General features: G+C 45.8%; 1 protein-coding gene and 1 long non-coding RNA gene across 8 annotated transcripts in view; one reads left to right on the forward strand and one right to left on the reverse strand.

The window, feature by feature from the left end:
• Positions 1-21,899, forward strand: part of ROBO3 (roundabout guidance receptor 3) — a 328,455-nt gene that overhangs the window by 103,871 nt on the left and 202,685 nt on the right. The window lies entirely within an intron of this gene.
• Positions 13,011-21,692, reverse strand: LOC310750752. Its single transcript, XR_014542228.1, has 4 exons — positions 20,454-21,692; positions 16,879-17,047; positions 16,071-16,601; positions 13,011-13,289 (listed from the first exon to the last, which is right to left on the reverse strand). It is a non-coding gene; the product is annotated as an uncharacterized lncRNA (long non-coding RNA).

A 21,899-nucleotide genomic window follows, 5' to 3' on the forward strand; every position in this document is an offset into this window, starting at 1 on the left:
TGCAGATATATACCTGGGTATTGTCCTTCTGTGGATATTTCAAGCCTTTCAAATGGGGCTGGTGGTCTTGTGGCTGCCTTACTGGGTAACTGGGTTTACAATTTATATATATATATTTAAAAAAATGGTGCAGATTTGGTGGAGTAGCAGCCAAGGGGTTTGCAAGTTTCCTAGTTTAGTCCGTATTTCTTTGTACGATAGTGGTGTATTTCTGTTATAAAAGTCACGTAACTGACACTGAAATCCCATGATCCCAGGCCAGAAGTTAACAATCTCCCTTGGCCTATATGAAAGGATCACAAGTCCAGCCATATATGTATTCTGCTTCTTCAACCCTACACAAAAATGACGACCCTCTCTATATTTGAGGAACTGCTGAACTCTGTGATTAGCTGTGATTAGCTAGCTCCCCAGAAATGCAGAAGGTACAAGACGTTAAGGGGGAAAGAGACCAGTCTAAATTAGACAGGCACCCACCTCTAGCAGGGAAGCTGACACAGAAGTTTTAGCTTTTTGCTGTTCTGTCTTTTGTTGCCATAGTTGTTTCTGTTAAAGAGTCGTGCCTTCTGCTAAGTTCTATCAGTTTCGTTTCCATTGGAAGCATTAGTTTTCTTTCCAAACATTTTTAATATGCTCCTTCATGGCTTCTTGTTGTTCTGCAAATTCTTCTCTTAACATATTGTTCCCCTTTTCTTTCTCCAGTGAGGGAGAGGTCTCTTTTGAGGTTGGTGCCATCTTGGCTGTGACCTGCATTATTGCCCTTACTGAAGTGAGCCTTCTATCTCTGGGCAGGAAGAATTGAGCAATGTCTTTTATTTTCAGCTTTTCTGAATCCCTTTTTGTCCCCCAGTCCTTTCTTCAAGGTTTGGGGGTTTTCAAGACAGCAGGGGCTTTTCTTCCAAGCTGTTTTTCTGGGCCTTGGAGCAGAGTTTAGAGTTTAAGTGTCCATTTTCCTTCCTTCCTTCCTTCGTGGCTATGCCCCCACTTGAGTCAGTATTTGCGAATGCTAAGTTATTAGCAAGGTTGATTGGGGGAAAGACCTTAGTGAAGGGGTGGGGCATCTGTTTTGAAAGCTAATTCTTTTTTTTTTAATTTAAATTTTATTAACACACACACACACACACACACACACACACACACACACTGTATTTTTTGCTCTATAAGACGCACTTTTCCCCTCCTAAAAAGTAAGGGGAAATGTGTGTGAGTCTTATGGAGCAAATGCAGGCTGCGCAACTTTTGCTGAAGCCAGGAAAGCAAGAGGGATCAGTGCGCACCGATCCCTCTTGCTCTCCTGGCTTCACTTCGCTGGAGAGGCGCTGCACAGCTTTCCCTCTCTGCGCAGCACCCCTTCAGCGAAGCGGGAGGAGAAACGGAGCCCCTTCCGTTTCTCCTCCCGCTTTGCTGGAGAGGCGCTGAGCAGAGAGGGAGAGAATATTTTTTTTCTTGTTCTCCTCCTCTAAAACTAGGTGCGTCTTATGGTCGGGTGCGCCTGATAGAGCAAAAGATACGGTACATTTACACAATACACGTACACAACACACTACCTTATTTTCATAACATAAAACATACCTACATTACTCTATATAATACCTACCTATACTGTACATATCAACATACCTACACACCTACCCCACACGGGCACCCACCAAGTGACTTGACTTCCAGCCATTCTTGTTACGCTACTTTATTTTTCCAACTAGCTTAAACGCATTTCATTATTTTTTAAATCTCTTCTTCTATCTTGACTTTACTCTCCTTTCACTCTAATCATTTTCTGGATTCACTCAATATCTGTCAGAAATTCTACTTTTTCCACATAAATTTTGATGTATTCTTTAAAGATAGCCCACTCCTTATTCACTTTTTGTACCATATCTCCTCTTATCCTCCCTGTTAGTTCGGCAATATGGAAGTATTGCATCATTTTAGATAACCAGTCTGTTTTAGTTGGGACACTGCTGCTTTTCCAATTTTTAAGTTTTGCAAGCTAATTCTGGTTTGACTTCAAATTGCTGTTTTGTTATTTTATTAATCTTCTGGAATATCGAATTCCAGAAGGGCTGTATTTTTGTACCTCCCCACCACATGTGGAAATATGTACTGTGTGGGGTAGCTCTTCCAGCAATGTGGTGTGGTGCCAGGATTTATCACTGCCAACTTCCTAGGGATTAGGTACCACTTATTTATGAGTTTTAGGGTTAATTCTCTATTGCTCAGCCAAATTGGGGGAGAGGCCTTAGTGAAGGGGTAAGGCATCTGTTTTGCAAGGAAAAGATCCCAGATTCAGTCCCAGGCTTCTCCAGATAGGGATGGAGGAAGACCATTTGCTGAAATCTTGGAGCTCAGTCAGCATGTGGAGAACACTGAGCTAAATGGACCAAAGATCTGACTTCCATTTCGTCCTTGCTGCAGCCACAAATCAGGAAACAGTTTGCTATTAAATGTGCTGTGCAGCCTGGTATTATACACATTTATGAAGATTCCCACTGAGTTAAATGGGGCTTACTTCTCCCCCAGCACACACATGCACAGCTAAGTGTCAGGACTGAAGTTTAGTGTAATCAATCTGATGTCAGATCAGCATCTTAATCTTCCTGCCTTGTCCTTGGCGCAAGTAAACACCAGGCAATTAAGAAGAAAAAGACATCATGGCCTGTATCCAGCATTCTTTGTCCACTAGTGCAAAAGTTCTTGCACTAGGGGACGGGTGAGTTTTCATGCTGGTGGGTTTTCCTGGCTGCATCTCTTGTCCCTTATTAATTGTCTTAAGAAACTTTGCATAGAGGGCAGCTCAGCGCACTGCAAAATGCAGTGCTGGGGAGCCGCTTGCCGGCCAGCCACCACCTTAATTTGCTCAGAGGCCCAAATTTGTATCTATACATATAAATTAGCATGCACAAATTTTATACAAATTTGTGGCATAGTCTAGTGCCCCAGGTCTTTTAATAACCAAGCAATGCCCCTGGTTTTTAGGTCTGTAGCCTCAAATCCCTTTTAGCTGTTCAGCACTAATTAAGGTCAGGTTGTCAAGTAAGTATGCCATCAGCTAATGGGAATAGGTTGCAAACTGGCCAAACTGCCAATCCCTTTCCTAAAATGATGCCACATTAAATTAAATCCCCCGGGCTCCTTCTACAACCTATTTTCATCGTGGATTTATAGCAGGTGCACAAAAGAGGGAGAGATTTTGAAATTTTGTTTGACTGTGCATCGCAAGCAATTTGGAAATGAATGTTGGGCCTGAAAACTTCCATTCTTCGGGAACGTGTTTTCCTCTCATGGTTCTGAGTGTCATTAGACTGGAAGGCTGATTCGGTAACATTAAATACTTGGTGGGTTCTGCTGGCTGGGAAAATGTGTTTTCAGGAGTGGATCCAACTTTGCCGCGATGTACCTTGAATCTGAACAGAAAGCTGTTGGTGCAGGGTTCTCTCCCTTGCTCTGGACAAAGAGTGACTATCTTGTTTTTATCCACACAGTTACTTGCAAACCACAGCAAGCTTATGTTACAGGCTGCTTAAACCAGAGCTGTGTGCAAATAGCTTCTCAAGATCCTCCATCCTATTTTCATCTGACAAAAGTGGGCTTCGGTCCATGAAAGTTTAAGCCGTAATAAATTGGCTAGCCTTTGAGGTGCAATAGGACTCTTTGTTTAAGTTTTAAATTCCTGCGAAACATCAAACTGCATGAACTGAAACGAAAATAGCTTGACTAATTTTCTCTAGCCAGTGTAACTGAGTGGTTGGCAGATCCAACACAGTGTTATATGAACGTACCATCAGGGCAAGGATTTCTGCATGAGCAGCAAGGAGCCAACTCCAGGGGGCCTGAGCCCCCACAATAATACAGTTGTGGGGGCTGGGCACCCACAAAGTCAATGAGGAAAGCCGGCAGATGGCAGCGGCGCTGTCTCCGAGAGAGAAGCAGTTCAGCTCCATCCTCCACAGACAGACAGACAGGTATCCTTTTCAGGGGGAGGGGAATGCTTGGATACAGAAATAGAGTCTCTCTGCCTCCATGTCCAAGTCCCTCCCTGCAGAAAAGGGTGCTTCGCTGGCTATGGAGAGGAGGAAGAAGAGGTGCCACTGTCGCCGCTGCAGCACAGACATGCAATGTTACATGCACACACCTGCACATAGTGTGTGTACATGCAGGCATGTGCTTGGGATGTCGTGTGTCTGCATTGCGGCAGTGGGCACCCACAACTCTGAGGGTGAGATGGCACCTCTGACGAGCAGCGGAACATTTTCCCCTTTTCTTCCCCGAACACCACCAAAATTTGTACCAGGGGTTTCCCAATCCCTCTGGAGCAGATTTGGGGAGGATATAGGTTGCATGTGGGGAGGGGGGAAGTCCCATTGCACACGTAAAAATCCTTGCACTGATGACGTGTTAGTTGAATACTGCCCAGGGCTTCCATTCATATTGAGCTGAACTGGTCAAAACTTTGACCATGGTCAGTTGCGTCATTGGAACATATTGGCATATGAGAGATACAGCTTATAGGTGCAGTAACATTAATGTAAGCTTAGAGAACTGGCCTCTTTCATGGGGCTCATTTGACACACGGACTGTCATCTGACTTTGTTTGTTTCCCCGAGAATGTAATTATAACTCGTGCTGTGTGTAAAATCGGCCCAGGCAACGTCCTTGGCAGAGGAGCTGCTTGGCATTGCTAGAGAAAAACCTTGCTTCCAGGGGAGATATAGGCATTTCAATTTCCAGTTTCTGGGTTTCTGTTTGGCAGCGATCTTCAAACCAGTTATTCTGGACCAGAGCCAGTCAGTGGGACAGCCCCAGCATTGCAGGACTGTAGCTTTGAATTCCTTGCAGTGCACTGAAGCGGAGAAATCTATCTCTGCGACCTCAGGGGCTGCTTTGTACATACTTCAATCCTTCCCCACTGACGTGGAGCCGTCGTCTCCAGGGTGGGGTGTCAGTATAATGGATTAGTGGTGCCTTCTATCTTCTTCATCACCAGCATCTTTGCCTATCTTCATATATAAATCAGTATTGCAGATCGTGGTCTTCTGTTATTCTGAGCAGTTTACGTGGGAATCCATTTACACTAGTGTAATCCCTTTTAAACCAGTGAAGCTTCACCAATGTACATGGCCATTGAACCAGACTGTGCTATTAAACCGTGCCAAAATTAGCCTTTATGTTTGGGGCCGGTGGGGTGTTGTGTTTTGCTGAAGAAAGAGGCAGCTAGGTGGTACATTGGACCTAGGCTCACAATAGTGTTATCTTGGCATTATCCTGCGGTCCTGGTGCCCTCCACAAAGAAACGAACGAAGGAGGTAGAGAAATGTTGGCTCAGCCTTCCCAAGGAGAGCAGGGAAAATAGCATCGCCTGTCAAATGGAAAGGGATGAAAACAGCAGGGAGAGGAATTACATCTCCAGGCTTTCAGAAGACGATTGCAATCAAACGAAAGTGTGTAGCGTTTGACAGTTTCCCTTTTAAAATGGCTCAATTAAGGAAGAATCTGGAAAGATCTCTGGATGCCTCTCCTGTAATTAGAGATGTTATTACACCCCCCCACCCCCACCCCCACTGAACATTAGGCTTGTCATCTTGAGTTCTGAAGGGCCAGCTGCAATGGAGGGAGTCCAAAGGATGCTTGACATGAGTGGGAGCCGATAGGTGCTGAGATGAGGAGGTGATGTAGGGAGGGGTGCCTTGGGACAATAGGATGCATTGTTACTGGAGGAGTGTGTTTTCCATCTTCAACTACCTTAAATATATATATTGGACATTCCCCTATCGCAGGGATGGACAACCTGTGGCCCTCCAGATGTTATTGGACTCCAACTCCCATCAGCCCCCAGTCAACATGGTCAATGGTCAGGGATGGTGGGAGCTGTAGTCCAACCATATATCTAGAGTGCCACAGGTTTCCTATCCTTGCACAAGGGAATACTCCAGCATGCTACCATGTACCTTCCCAAAAGATTTGTGGTAAGGTGCTAATTTCCTAGGAATCTGCTTTTTACTAGGTCAGAATACTGGTCCATCTGTATATTCTGATTGACAGCGGCTCTCTAAGATCTCAAGGCAGAAATCTTTATCATCATCTGCCTCCTGATCATTTTATTTGAAGTGTTAGGGACTGACCCTGGAGCCTTCTGCATGCCAAGGGTGTACACCACCACCAAAATGTGGTCCCTCCCACCAGTGATGTTCAAACGTTATCAGGTGTTCTGTGGTTGGTATCTGAAGACAACACCACCCCAAAGACAATTTGTAATTAGTCTTCCATTAGTGACCTTTCCTTCCTCAAAGAACTGTCAAGTATGTTCTAGTGTGAACTTCAGGTTGCAGACGTAGCACAGTTAACTTGCCTCTATGCTGCTGGCCCCATTGAAACAGAAGGAGAGATACTGATAGTGTAGGATATGTAACAACTGGCGGGGGTATTTTTATCAGGACAATGGTGCATAGGACAGGGTTGTATCAATCCCCAGGTTCAGTTCCCAGCATCTTCAGGTAGGACTGGGAAAGACTCCTCCCTGAAACCCTGGAGAGGCACTGCCAGTCAATATGAGATGGACCCGGATCAGCCTTTCTCAATCTTGGGTCCACAGATGTTGTTGGACTTCATCTCCCATGAGCCCTGGCCACTGGTACTGCTAGCTAGGGATGGTGGGAATTGTAGTCCAACAACATTTGGGGACCCAAGGTTGAGAAAGGCTGACCTAGATGGACCAGTGGTTTGATTCAGTATAAGGCAGCTTCCTAAGTAGCTATGGGTCAGGGAAGAGCTGTAGCTGAGTGGCAGAGCACATGTTTTGCATGCCAAAGGTCCCAGGTTCAGTCCCTGGCATCTCTAGGTATGGCTGGGAAATAGCTCCTGTGTGAAACCCTAGAGAGCCACCAGCAATCAGTGCTAGGCAAGATGGACCAATGGTATAAGTTGCTATAAGGCAGATTCCTATTTTCCCCTACCCCTGTGCTGAGAGCTTCAATCAAATTGCCCCCACCATTGACTTCTTTTTTAAAATAAACAAACTACAAACTGTGGGAGATCCTATTTGTCCAATTTAGCCCTTTGGAGTACACTATCCTGCATTATGTTTAGGGATTTGGGAGTAATTTGATTCTGTTTGCATTCAGAAGCAAACCTACCCAATGTATACTTTGCAAAACAACACATGAACCAAAATTCACATAACCACCCTGTGAAATTTACACTTTTCCAAATTTTGCAATGCAGTTCTTCAGCCAACTAATGTACATAATTGCATATATTGGGGTAAAATGTGTGTTGAAATGCATATATTTGTAAAAACAGCATACAAAAGTGCATTACAGGAAACTTGATTTGTAAAAATGTGTATATTGAGCAATATTGCACACACAAATGTGTGTCTTATGAGAAATTCACACTAAAAGGCTGGTGAATTTTCAGGAGGACTTTAAAAGAATCCCAAACTCTTGTGAAAATGTGACGCGCTGAATACTGGACAAATGAGAAAGTGTGAGAAAGCAAAGCTGATGGATACATCTATCCCTTGTTATGTTATCCTTCAGCTGCTACATACAAAGTACTAGCAGGAACCAGTGGGGTGATAGGAGCAAAGAGAATGGGAATGTGCCCCTCATTTTAGAATCCCTTTAGTCCCCCTTTAATCCCCCAACCTTCATGGAAGCCCATGTTTATGTTTATGACAGAAGGCCACTAGTTCCTTGCCCCATGGGGGCAAGGAACTAGTGGCCTTCCAGATGACTACAATTCCCATCATCCCTGACTCTTGGCCATCCTGGATGTGGCTTGTGTGAGATCACAGGCTCCCCCTCTCTGGCTTACCATTTCAGACAACGATTTGACCCCAAACACTTTCAGTCCATCAAAACCCTCCAGTTACTATGGCTAGAGATCAATCCCCAAAAGCGACCATGTGAATGGAACTTGGCTCCTGTGGCTCACGTTAGCAGGGTTCAAACCGAGTTCTTGTTAATTAATTTCCATACCACTTATGTGACCAAAATGGCTTCTAAGTGGTTTACAAGTACAAAATCAATTATAAACTATCTGTGCATAATTGACACACACATACACACACATACTCCAGTGAAACATCCATAATTAAAATATGCAATAAAACAAGCTTGTCAAAAAACATAACAATTGAAACATTTAAATGAGCGATTAAAATAATTAGATCAGGAAGTTCAAGTTAAGGCTGGACAAGGAGCTGAGATGAAAAGTGCGGTATAGATTTCCAAGCATCCTAAATAAGCCAAATGGTGACATCATCCTGCAGCAAAAAAAATATAAAAAAACTTAATAGAAAGGGATATTAATTTACCTACATTTCTATACAGAAGAGGAAGGAGAATGGAAACGAGAGAGTTCGAGTAGTGGAGCTATGAGATGGGATTATGATCTACTGAGCATAACTGTTTGGAGTCCCATAATTAGAATGTCAAAAATTGATGGCTAAGATTTACACAGGGCAGCACAAGAGGGAAGAGGTAGCATTGCGATGTGCTATTTCAACAGAATGAGCTAAGGCAGCTATATACTTTCATTATGAAGATGGTGTAAAAGCATTGGACACATGGAACTCAGAACCAAGGAGGAAATTATAGATGGGATCAGCTCCAGCCCCTGCAGACTGACGATGAATGATGAGCCTGAAATTTTCCTAGACGGCTAAGTGAGGAATTTAGAAATCACTCGGTGCTTGTTCTCACAAGTGTCTTTAATTGGCTTAAAATGAACCAAATATGCAGAATCAAAAGTGTTTGAAGCTGTGATAAAAAGGCAATGTTATGATTCAGAATATAGAACATCCACCTGGAGGAGAAATCATCCTGCAGTCTGAGGGCATTTACAAGTCTGGTGTGTTACGAATATCACTTTCTGCTGAGCTCCAAAAGTTAAAAGCAGGGCTGGATGAATCTGTCACCTTTGGTTTCTCTCACATTCTCTTTTTTCCATTTTAGCTTCAGTTTGCTTAAAAACAAAAACAAAAATCCATGAATATCTGTTTGCATTTTTTGTGGGCCTTACTCCTAATATATGCATTTTTGTACACAATTTTGCCTAACCTACACATTTTTTCACACAATTTCACCTAACATAATGCAATTTTGCACACTATGTTCGGTATCTGTTTTTGTGCACACTTTCCCTTGATATGCATGCTTTCATGTGCCTATTTTGCTGGGAGATTTGCTCTGTAAAATTAGGAGAATTGCAAAAATTGAAGGATAGTTGTATTTTAGATCACACATGGTTTGGGCAGGGCAAATTGGATCGTTTTGCACTGTTAACTACTAGTTAATAGATTCCTTGAGACAGTAATGAGGGCTCCAATATTCTGTTGGTGAAAAACAGCCTCCATGAATAAAAGAATGGGGGGGGGGCTTGCACACCCAGCGCAAATGCCACAAGATCACATTGCATGGCACACACAAAAAGTCAGATGCAGAGACTAGCTGAAGGCTACTGCACAAGACCAAAATGAGTAGATGCGGCCATACCTGCCCTCTATGGAGCTGGGATACCTTGTCCCTCTCAATTCCTCTGGGGGCTCAACCCCCACAGTATTTTTCCCACCCTGCCTGTCCCTTCTTTCCTTGCTTACTTGATCCTTCCCTCCATGTGGCTTGGCACAGAGCAGCCGAGGAGGACATGGGCAGGTGGGCAAGCGAGCAAAGAAGGCGCCTTCCCGTGGTGGGGGCAGCAGCCTCTTCGGGGGCCACCCCCTAAATACCATGGTTGCAGCCAGAGCACTGATGAGAGCACCTGGCCAGCAGGCACTGGAAGCGGGCATAGGAGAGGCAGGGGCCCGGCTGGCACATGAGGGAAGGAGGGAAGAGAGGCAGGCAGAGCAAGAAGCCTGACCATGCTGTTGATACCACCACCAACTATCTGCCTGGGCATGTGAAGCCCCAACCCCTGGCTCAGAAGGAGCCACTGGGGCCACATCACTGCCACGTTTCACTCCGCCCAATGTTGTAACAGCGTCAGAGTGGTGCACAGAGCCCTCCATAAGATGATGGCAGCTATGGATGGGGCAGTGTGTCATACTGTCCTGTGGTGGAGATGAACAGGGGTGGGTGTCAGGCTTTGGGGGAGCTGCTTCCTCCCTCCCGTTGGCCGTGGATAAGCAGAACAAAGCGAAAATATTCTCTTACCAGTTAAAGAGGTTTTTAATGTTCACAGAGAAAGAACAAAGACTCCATTCTTGGAGGAAAGGTGCTCCCAATTAAGGTTTCCACCCACTTCCCCCCGAGCCACCCCCGTCACTTTCTCATCTGGCAACCTGATCTCACAACCATTTGGCCTTCTGTGTAGCTACCTTATCTGCTCTCCGTGACCTTGGACTGATCGTTTGGACACTTTCCAGCGAAAGGGAGTCTGTTAATTCTCTTCTCCCTGTTCTTCTTCTTCTCCTAGCTGTTCCCCACTCAGTTCTGCCCAGCTGTTGTCTTCTGAACTATGTCCCTCTGCAAACCGCTGCTCCAAATCTATACTGCTCCACTGTTCCTGGTCAGCTTCATGATGCTGGGCAGGAGCAGGGGGAGGGGGGGCTCCTTATCAGAGTAGCTCTCCTCAGCTTGGTCTCTGACAGTGGCCTTCTGAATGCAAATGGAAACCTGCATGAGGACTCTCTGACGGTGCACAGCAAACGAATGTGTCTGAGCCCTCCCAGTGTGGAATTTACGGAGCATCTAGATCCCAAAGCCTATGCTGCCACTGTGTGTGTCTTTTCTGAGGATAGTATTTTCTGATGGGAGCATGCATCTGCACACCAGGTGCTAGGAATCACAGGAGGGGAGAATGTTTTTACACTCAGGTTCTGCTTGCAGACTTCCCATGGGCATCTGGTTGGCCACTGTGAGAACGGGGCAGGTATCCAATTAGCATGTTCCATCAGCACAAAGATTTCTGCTTCCACAACTGAAAACAACAACACCCCTTCTATGCCCTCCCCATGCCCTTCTCAAATCTGCCCTGGAGAGTTGGGGAACCTGTTCCTTATTCCTTTTTGCACCACATCTTATTAGACTGGGAGCTTGCAGACAGGGACTGCTTTAGTTTTCCATATATGTACAGTGGTACCTCAGGTTAAGAACTTAATTCGTTCTGGAGGTCCATTCTTAACCTGAAACTGTTCTTAACCTGAATCATCACTTTAGCTAATGGAGTCTCCCACTGCCGCCGCGTCACTGCTGCACGATTTCTGTTCTCATCCTTAAGCAAAGTTCTTAACCTGAGGTACTATTTCTGGGTTAGTGGAGTCTGTAACCTGAAGCGTATGTAACCTGAAGCATATGTAACCCAAGGTACCACTGTACTTTATATCTTGGAAAATATTCGGCACTTTATAAGAGTTTAGCAGCAGCAGCAACAATAGCAATTCAAATCAATAATTATAAGAATTGTGGTAAATAGTAATTGTGAAGTTCGCAACTATGTAAGGCATACGAAGGACTTCCAACACTTGAGTGCTATATAAACGTTCAGTTATTCTCCCCCTCCTCCTCTAAGATGATATATTCTTCATGTTAAGTGTTACCCATCATGCTGCTTGTTTGAAAGCTTGGATCAGGCCTCAGACACTTGATGAAAAGAGGCATTTATTTCATGAAAATGGAATGATGAGCACATGTCTTCTGCATGCAAAGGTCCCAGGTTTGTTCATTCTTCCTCTTTCTTTTTGCTTAATAGATAATGGCTGGGTCAAAAGAGCAAGAGACTCTTAATCCCAGGGTTGTGGGTTCAAGTCCAACATTGGATGAAAGATTGCTGCATTGCTGGGGGTTATACTAGATGAGCCTTGTGGCCCTACCCAACTCTAGAATTGTACAATTCTATTCTTTCTCCTTTCAGACCAACATTGTCTCCCAGTCCCTGGCATCTCCCATGTGAAAAGGATCAGGTAGTAGGAGATGTGGAAGACCCCACCCCACCCTGCACAAACACATCTGACACCCCAGAGAGCCACGGTCAGTCACAATACTGGGCCACCTAGACCAAATGTCTGACCTGGTACACAGCAGCTTCCTATGATTCTATCTTCTCAGAAATGGAATAGCACCAGAATTTGTTGGTGCCTTTCTGTCTGGGGACATGAAGATCATGAGTGAAGATTCCCATAACAGAGGAGGACTCTAATAACTGATAAAGCACGATCCTGGAGGAGCTGGTTTTCATAACCTCCTTACTGGAACTCGCTCATATTAGGATACGAGATATAAAAACTTCCTTTTGCAGGACTTGGCCTGCCTCCATCCTGGGCTGAGTGAGATCCAGCAGCTCAGCTCAGCCCCACCCTAACCCTAAACCGAGATGAATCCCTTTCTTTCCCCAACCTTCATGGAAGCCCATGTTTATGACAGCTTACAAGCCTAGAGAGGCTCCCTCTCCCCTCTAGAGAGACAGCTTACAAGCAGAGATAGGATGTTAGGCTAGTTCAGATTCAGTCTTACCCCTGTAAAAGGTAAAGGTAAAGGGACCCCTGACCATTAGGCCCAGTCGTGACCGATTCTGGGGTTGCGGTGCTCATCTCGCTTTATTGGCCGAGGGAGCCGACATACAGCTTCCGGGTCATCTGGCCAGCATGACTAAGCTGCTTCTGGCGAACCAGAGCAGCGCATGGAAACGTCATTTACCTTCCTGCCGGAGCGGTACCTATTTATCTACTTGCACTTTGATGTGCTTTCGAACAGCTAGGTTGGCAGGAGCTGGGACCGAACAACGGGAGCTCACCCCATCGTGGGGATTCGAACTGCCGACCTTCTGATTGGCAAGTCCTAGGCTCGGTGGTTTAACCCACAGCGCCACCTGTGTCCCACTACCCACTTACCCCTGAGAAGGTGCTTAATTTCTGAAGTGAGGTTTGATGAGGCTCAAGCTTGCCTGGATGTTGTACCTTCTGCTCTGCACACAGCTCCTTGTCCCCAATCTCATCTGAATGGTGGGAGATGACTGTATTTATTCCGTGACTGGGGGAGGGGGAGCAGTTTGCATAAAGGTGCTCTATTCCCTTTTTTTGCTCTTTCACTTGTTACTTGAGTTGAGACAAAGCAATAAAAACAGCTGTGGAACTAGCTGGCACTTCTATGACACTCCATGCGATGCTGCAGGCAATTATGGGGAGGGCAGAAGACAGCGATATCAATTCTGGGGGACTTGGAAATAATAGGAAGTCGTCGACCTCTGGATAACTAGGATCTTCACTTGTGGATAAGCATGGATGAAGTTGTTGACTTCAGTTTTTCATATTCCCAATCTTTAAGTTCAGTTTGCTAGGCTTCCTCATCAGTTTGCTTTTTTAAAAAAAGTCTTTACAAGAATTCATTAGCATTTTAACATTTCTTCTAATGAACCAGTTTTAGTGCAATCTAGACAATTTCTGTAAGTAATTTCCCCCAATTCAATGCATATCTATATGTTATTTTCCCTGTGTACTTATTTTTGTGTACTTTCCCCATGAATACTATAGCAATGGGTACATTATTTGCCTGGAGAGCCGTGCCACAAAAGTTTTAAGATAACTGCAGATTTCAAAGTTGTGTTTCAGGTCATCTATTGTTTTGGGAAATATGAACTAGGTGGTTTTCATTAAAATATGAAGTGAACTGCATCCCCCCCATCCCCACTCTGAAGAAGCAATATTTTCTTTATTATTACTTCCTGGAGAAATCCCAGACCTTCCTGAGGGCACAACTGTGTGAGATGATGCTTTCCTACTCTTTCCAGAATGCCCCTTGTGGCTTCTATCCTGATTATTTCTCTGCGGGATGTCAATAGCCGGCACAGAGTTGACACCAGCCTTAAATGAGGGGCCTGACCACATCAGTCAGGTGTGAATTATGCACTGTGCAGTGAAAGTGGATAGAGATAAGTTTTTCTCCCACTCATAATACTAGAATTTGGGGGGCATGTCATCCAATGAAACTGATCAGTAAGAGTTTTAGGGCAGGCAAAAGGAAATTCTTCACACAGAACATCATGCATTTAAAGAATTGGTTGCCACCAGATTCTAGTAGCATGTTGTTGTTGTTTAGTCGTTTAGTCGTTTAGTCGTGTCCGACTCTTTGTGACCCCATGGACCAGAGCACGCCAGGCACTCCTGTCTTCCCCTGCCTCCCACAGTGTGGTCAAACTCATGCTGGTAGCTTCGAGAACACTATCCAACCATCTCGTCCTCTGTCATCCCCTTCTCCTTCTGCCCTCCATCTTCTCCTTGTGCCCTCCAGGGAGTCTTCTCTTCTCATGAGGTGGCCAAAGTATTGGAGCCTCAGCTTCAGGATCTGTCCTTCCAGTGAGCACTCAGGGCTGATTTCCTTAAGAATGGATACGTTTGATCTTCTTGCAGTCCATGGGACTCTCAAGAGTCTCCTCCAGCACCATAAATCAAAAGCATCAATTCTTCGGCGATCTGCCTTCTTTATGGTCCAGCTCTCACTTTCATACATCACTACTGGGAAAACCATAGCTTTAGCTATACGGACCTTTGTTGGCAAGGTGATGTCTCTGCTTTTTAAGATGCTGTCTAGTAGCATAGGGAGCTTCAAATTCAAGGTTAGGTCTACCAACCTTTCAAGTTCAAAGGGGGCTTCTCAGAGGCATTTGGTTGGCCACTATGGGAAATACCATGTTGGGCTAGATCGGGGAGGGGGGAAGATTCCTGTGGCTCTCCAAGTTCCTCACCCCTGGGCTGGATGGACCTTTGGCCTGATCCAGAAATGTTTCAATGTCCTTCTACATCTGAGTTGTATGGCGCTCTATAACTCACCCTGAAGGCAACACCTTGACAACTTTTGAGCAATGCCCCTTATTTTACACAACCAGTTTCTTTCTCAGAGGTGGGGAACCAGTGGTCATCCGATTACTGACACCATGCAGTCTGAGTCCATCTTTCCAAAGGGGGAAGGGTCTCTGTCCTCATCCCCCGCACACCAATACCTGTTACTAGGCTCCATCTCCCAACATCTCTAATCATTGGTCATGCTGGTTAGGACGGGTGTGAGCTGGGAGTCCAACAACATCTGGAGGACCAAAGGTTCTCCATTCCTATTCTATACAATGGTGCCATTGATTGAAATAATCTTACTCTTCCCTGCTCTTTCCTAAGACATATTTCAGGTGGATTGCCCCACCCCAAGGTCAATTGCAAGGGAATGGTGGAATCACCTCCATTCCTGCATCGTTAGTGTTGGCAAGCCCCTAATTTTCATTCATGTGGGGCTCCAATAAGCCAGGCACCTCGATTTAATGCCAAAATCACTCCTCTTTATACCTGGAGGCTGGTGCTCTCTGTTAATTTAGTAACAGATTTGCATTTTTATCACTTTCTCGGCTTAACTGATGAACATTAATTCCCTGCAAGTTTCTACAATTGCTGGATACTTAATTATTTGGCCAAAACCTTCTGCAGAGAGAACCTTGTGCTATAAAAATGGCAATTTCCATCTTGATCTATTTTAGTACTTTTCAGAAGAAAAGAAAGGGCGGGGGGGGGGGGAGAGAAAAAAGAAAGAAAGAAAGAAGCAGGATTGATCCCTGAAGCAGCTCCTGGCCTGCGACTCGGTGGCAGAATAAGAAGAATGGGTGAATAATCTGTCTGATTTCTTTAGCTGACGAATGTCAGTTCCATTTTTATATTCAAGTCTGTCGACATTGCAACAGATTTCATCTTTGCCTTTCGTTCATCAACAGCTATTCTGTTCCTTTCCATAACTCTTGCAGGCTCCCCCCCCCCATTTGAAATGGGAAAAGAGGCTGATGGGGGGCGGGGGGGGGGGGAGGAAAATTTGTGCAGAAACTGTTTTTCTTTTCGCTCTTCCAGAAACTGAAAACCTGGGTGATTGGTATTTATCACAAGGCAGGAATCTTAAGTCTGCATTAGATACTGTTACAGAAAGGTACATAAAAGATGGATATATCATTTGCCAGGGCAAAGCCTGCCGGGCTTCTTCTAAGGGGTTAAAGGTCACATGAACAGTGGTGACACGTTTAAAAAGTAATAGCGTTGCTTAAAAGAGGATTAATCAAGTGTAGAACTACACCCCTCCCCCCCAAAAAAATATATTGAGAGATGGTACCTGCTGACCAAGCACTGACCTCAGCTTAGCACAGGCTGAGACTTGAGTTGAAAGAAGTGTATCTTGAGATGGAAGAGAAGGGCAGTCCACAGACAGAGGACAGAAGGTTCACAAGGGCCTGAGGCATTGTGTGTGAGAGAGAGGAGGCTACTTGTCATAACCTGGAAAAATCTTGGTGTTTATATTAAACTGCATCACCTGGAAATGTCCTGATAGCAGGGGAGATGTTGAAGGGGAGGAGAAGGCTCAGAAATGATGACTACAATGGTGATAATTTGATTTATTACCCAACCTTTAGCCTGAAGTGTCAGGGCTTCTGAGGATGCAATTTTTGTATCCTTTCATGTTTCTACAATTAGTGCAGGTGGCGGAGTCCAAAAGAGACAACGATGCTTGCTCCTTAAAACTCCTACATCGATTGGTATCCCCCTCCTCTTTGAGTCTTTCACTTCCATTTAAAAGAGCACATTGGAAAATCAGCCGCAAGGGAGCTCGCTACCGGGATTCTGATGGCAGCCCGGAGTGTGCGAACTGCGAACATTAATGCATATTTTCAAATCAAATGCACATTCTCACCTGATTTCTCTTCTTTCTGGAAACCCCCCAACCAATTTAGCTGTCATTTATGCAAGACTTGAGAGTTGACAGTTTAGGTTTGGTGTGTATACATGTGTTTAATTTGTGCATCTCCCTGGCATGGCACAACTACAGTCATAATAACTAAAAAAAGGGGGGAAGGTGTATGTGTCTTGTTTATTGACATGCAGATCTTATGTGTGATCATAGGAGAAGGCAGCTTTTTAATTACCTGGGTGGTGATGGGGGTGGAGCAGGGTCCCAGGCCTGCCCTTAATGAGTTGTTGCATAAGTTAGCAGATGACACTTGCCAGCCCATTAGCTGTGGTTTCTCTTCATCAGAATCACCAGGTCTGCAGGGCAAGTGGGTACCTGCGTCCCGGTTTGATTTGTTTCTGTTTCTGCAAGGACAAAAACGAATGGCTTCATATTACAGGGAAGGTCAATTTAGGCCAAACCTTCACCATGACCTTCCGAACTTTACAAGTGATCCATGGAGCAATATTATCAAACCAGCTGAGGAAGTTGGGGAAACTCTTTTCTCCTTGCCCCGTAGAAATTTCAAAGCGGAAAAAAACAAGTCAGGTGCATAGATGTAGGTTTTGTAAAGCCAATTGGTTATTGCGAGGAGAGCTCCCCCGAGGTATAAATTTAACAAGATGCCTTGTGGTGGCATCAGGCTATTGGTCCAGCTACCTTGGAACTAGCTGTACTTGCTGGCAACAGCAGCTATGCAGGTCTCAGGCAGAGGTCACTTTTATACCTGGTACCTGATATTCTGTGAAGAGAAAATGCTGAGTGGAAAATACTCAGCGGTGAACAGGACTCTGAACAGGAAGAAGCTGGGTGGGATCTTTGGCTCATGAAGTATCCATTATTGGACTATGGCCTCTCCATCTGCTTTATCCTAACTTAAACGCAGTATAAGGAGTCTCTATAAGAGTATACAGTGGTACCTCGGGTTAAGTACTTAATTTGTTCCGGAAGTCCGTTCTTAACCTGACACTGTTCTTAACCTGAAGCACCACTTTAGCTAATGGGGCCTCCTGCTGCTGCCGCGCCGCCGGGGCACGATTTCTGTTCTCATCCTGAAGCAAAGTTCTTAACCTGAAGCACTATTTCTGGGTTAGCGGAGTCTGTAACCTGAAGAGTATGTAACCTGAAGCGTATGTAACCCAAGGTACTACTGTATTGTATTTTAAAATGGGGTTTCAGGGTTTTTAGGGGTTTTTGAATGTCTTATGCAGATTTTTCAATTTCATTGTTCTGTATGGGGCAATGACAACAAAGAGATCGTATCATAATGTATCGTATCATAATGTGACTCTGGGCTAGGCACTGAAACTCAGAGCCAGTTAGGGTGGGTTTGAATATTTTAACTCCCCACCCCTGGAAGGCCAAATTTGGCAGGTGGGTGGGGTTGCACTCTTGCTAATCACCTGACAGTATAGTGATGTCAGGTGATGCTCCACCTTGAAAAACTGACTGTAGGTACTTCAAAGAGCAGCATGGGGGCAAATAGGTTTGCTAACAGCGCCATGCTGCTCTTTGAGCCTTTCAAAACCGGAGGTTTAAAGAGCAGTGTGGGGCTGTTTTGTACACAGGGTTTTCAGCCCAGCACTGAGCTTTGGCTACATGAGCCTGTTCACAGCAGAAGGAAACCCCCCACACGTCTAGTGATTGGTTGGCAGGTGTGCTTTTTAAAAATGACCACATGGTCAAAATTTGACCAAACTATTCCCCTCACATGGTGACAATTTCCAGAGTTCCTTTGGAAGAGGGTTTGACTGTTAAACTACTCAAGGAATTATAGTTTTATGAGGGGAATGGAGGCCTCCTAACAACTCTCCTGCCAACCTAGCAGTTCGAAAGCATGTCAAAGTGCAAGTAGATAAATAGGTACCACTCCAGCAGGAAGGTAATGGCGTTTCCGTGCGCTGCTCTGGTTTGCCAGAAGCGGCTTAGTCATGCTGGCCACATGACCCGGATGCTGTACGCTGGCTCCCTCGGCCAGTAAAGCGAGATGAGCACCGCAACCCCAGAGTTGTCCGCGATTGGACCTAATGGTCAGGGGTCCCTTTACCTTTACCAACTCTCAGCACTCAGGATTCTTTGGAGGAGGACATGACCAGGGGCACCAACTTGCACCATAGATTAGGGGAGCCAGCGTTGTGTGTGTGACATCACACACTTGTTGCACATCACGTGATATCACATCAACATGTCTGGAGGAGCTGCAGCAGAGCCGAATGCAGTGCCAGCATGGCTTCAACAGCTGACAGCCCTTCTTCTCTGGTGCTTGGCCTCTTCCTGCTCTTGCTGTTGCCATTGCGGGGCCCAAAAGAGCTTGGCTCTTAGGACACGGCACCCCTGGCCATGACTACTTAAAGTGGTATGAAACTGTTTTAACCGTATAGTGCAGATGGTTGCAGTGAAATCAACCATCTGAGAAAATGGGCTTTGGTCCATTTGAAGCTCATCCAGTGGTACCTCTGGATGTGAACAGGATCCGTTCCAGAGCCCCGTTCGCATCCTGAAGCGAACACAACCTGCGTCTGCGTGTCTGCAGGTCACGATTTGCCACTTCAGCGCATGCACGTGATGCCCTTTTAAGCGTTTGCGAATGCGTGAGCAGCGAAACCAGGAAGTAACGCATTTCGTTACTTCCGGGTCACTGTGGAGCGCAACCCGAAAATGCTCAACCTGAAGCAACTTCAACCCGAGGTATGACTGTACCATAATACATCTGCTACGTCTTTACGGTATCCATAATCATGATAGCTGTCAAAGCCACAGAAGGTATCTTGCTATCTCCATGTGATGCTAGAGATAATGGGATCATAAGGCCTGGATCCAGACTAAGTTAGCTGAACTCAGGTTCAACTAATATTGGGCTCAGGGGCAGAGGAAGGGGGGTGCGGTAGGAGCGGGTCGCACCGGGTGTTACTACTGAGAGGAGTGACAAAATGCCGGGTGGCACTCACCGTGGGGCCTGCAGTGCGCCTGAGCCACACGTCTCTCCTGGGAGTGATGTGGTGGCTTGGACACCCACAGGCTCCACACTGCTCCAAATGGTCCGCCTACCACCTCCCCCTCCACTGTAGGGCGGCTGAGCGGGAGGAGGCAGGCAGACTCCTCAGAGGCCCCGCACAGCTTCCTGCCCTGGTTCGCCCTGCCCTGTGGGTGGCTGGTCCTGCCCCTGGGCACAGGGCATGCGCTCCACCCCAGGTGCCAGCTTGGCTTGCTTCGCCACTGATTGGGCTGTGGCCAACCAGCCTCTACAGTAGACCCTTTGAAAATAAAGAACTTAACTGACTCATGCCTATTAACTTCAGTGGGTCTACTCTAAATAGGACTGGCATTGGATACAACCCTTGGTCTGGATCCATGCCATAGCCCTCATGGATATTTTCTTATAATAAGCATATTGCTTTAAAAAGAGTCTTATGACACTGAACAGTCAGAGCATTTATTCTGATATACGCAATTGTAAACTGATGAAAAGGACTCTTGTCCTTGAAAGCTTTTTGCACACTAGCCTTTTAAGATGCTTTTTTTTTTGTATTTGCTTTAGCAGACTTCATCCATATAACTTCACCTCTAGAATTCATTTCTCTATTTCTTACATTGGTGGAGTGTGTGTGTAAAGAAGCTGACATCTCTCAGTGGCTTCCCTAATCCTTGTCTGTGGACTGACGGTGACGGCTTCAGCAGTCATGTTGCAAGGACCACTTTTTGCTCCTTGTTTTGCTAATTCAGCACTAAACCAGAAGCATAGCAAATGCAAGATGCTGCGGCAGGGCTAACCTCTGTAGAGGGTTTAAGTTAGGGTTCACTAAGCAGGCCCCATCTCCAGAATCGACTTTCACATACCTAGATCATGCAAAATAAGGAAGAATCAGCGCCATCGGTTAAAATGATTTATAAAAGCAACTAAAGTATGGAACCCCCTGTCCTAAGGCAAAATGAAGACTATCTCACCTGTGGACTGAAAGAGTCTTTCAATATACACAGAGTGCATTTCTTTAATCCATTACAAAGTTTATAGGCCACATATCTGGAATTGGAGGGCACGGCTGCCAAATCAAAGGGCATGGCTTGTCATAGCACCTCTCCTTTGCAGCATTAGGGAATAATAACAACAGCTTTCTCTACTGAATGCTAAGCAGCATAGCCTGCCACCTAGACTGGTTGCACTGAACGAGCAAAATAAATCCACCCAATGTCTTTAGAGACTCTGCACCTACCCAAGGGGAGCAATTTTTTTCAGGCTGCATCCCATGTGTCATTTTTCCTCCACGGGCATACAGTGACGTATGAAAACACCTATATACACTGCCATCGTTCTATGTAGACGCTCACAGTGAAAAATGGGGGTCAAGTGGAGAGTGGAATTGAGGTCACAGCCATATTCCTCCTATCCATCTCCACACCTTCAGCTGAAGATGTGCACAAGGTCCATCCCACGTCTAAGTTGTACACCTGTGGGCTCTTTATGCACAGTTAGGAACCTTGTTCTGGACATTATATTAAAAGTGGATTGTGTGTGGACAGGAGAGGACAGGATCAAGGCTGCTGCCTTGCTCCCTATGTTTTGGCTTAATGCGTGAATAAACTCGTGTGTGTGCAAACTGCACATGTGACAAGGACCCTCACGTTTCCAGGGTATCATGAAGAGAAAGCTCAATTATGTGCAAGGGTTCTTTAGGTGAACCAGTGGAGGTCAGGTGCAAGCATAACAGGTGTGATCCTAGCTATCCCACACACGTGCACACTGAACGTCTGGATGGTGAAAGCTCACTTTTCGCCAGCTTCCAATTAGTGAACTACAAACAGTTCTCTCCGTGGGTGAGAGTAGCACAGCAGCAGCAAACCCTTAGTCGGACTCGTCCTCAGGTTCGCACGCAGGAACGTAGGTCAGGGGCGGACCCTGCTGCCGCGTTGCCCCTCCCACCTCCCTGCGTTTGCTCTAACACGGGCAGAACAAGCACCCTGCCTTCTCACATGACGACGGTGCACGCTAGCGGAGGCGTTTCCCTTACTTCTCATACACGCGTGTAGCAAGAACATTACTGTATCAGGCGGGCAACCGAGGACCCCAACGGCTTGTGATTATTTCGTGCGTCGGAACTGCGCCCCGAGCAGGTTCCGGATTCAATTCGAGTCGCGTTGGCTGGCGACTTGATCCGGCGTGAGCCAGCGAGAGCGCTCCCCCCTGCCTGTCCGTGGGGCGACAGGGGCGGGGAGCAGCTC

The sequence above is a fragment of the Podarcis filfolensis genome (assembly GCF_964270895.1).
Source record: "Podarcis filfolensis genome assembly, chromosome: 15".
NCBI lineage: Eukaryota > Metazoa > Chordata > Lepidosauria > Squamata > Lacertidae > Podarcis > Podarcis filfolensis.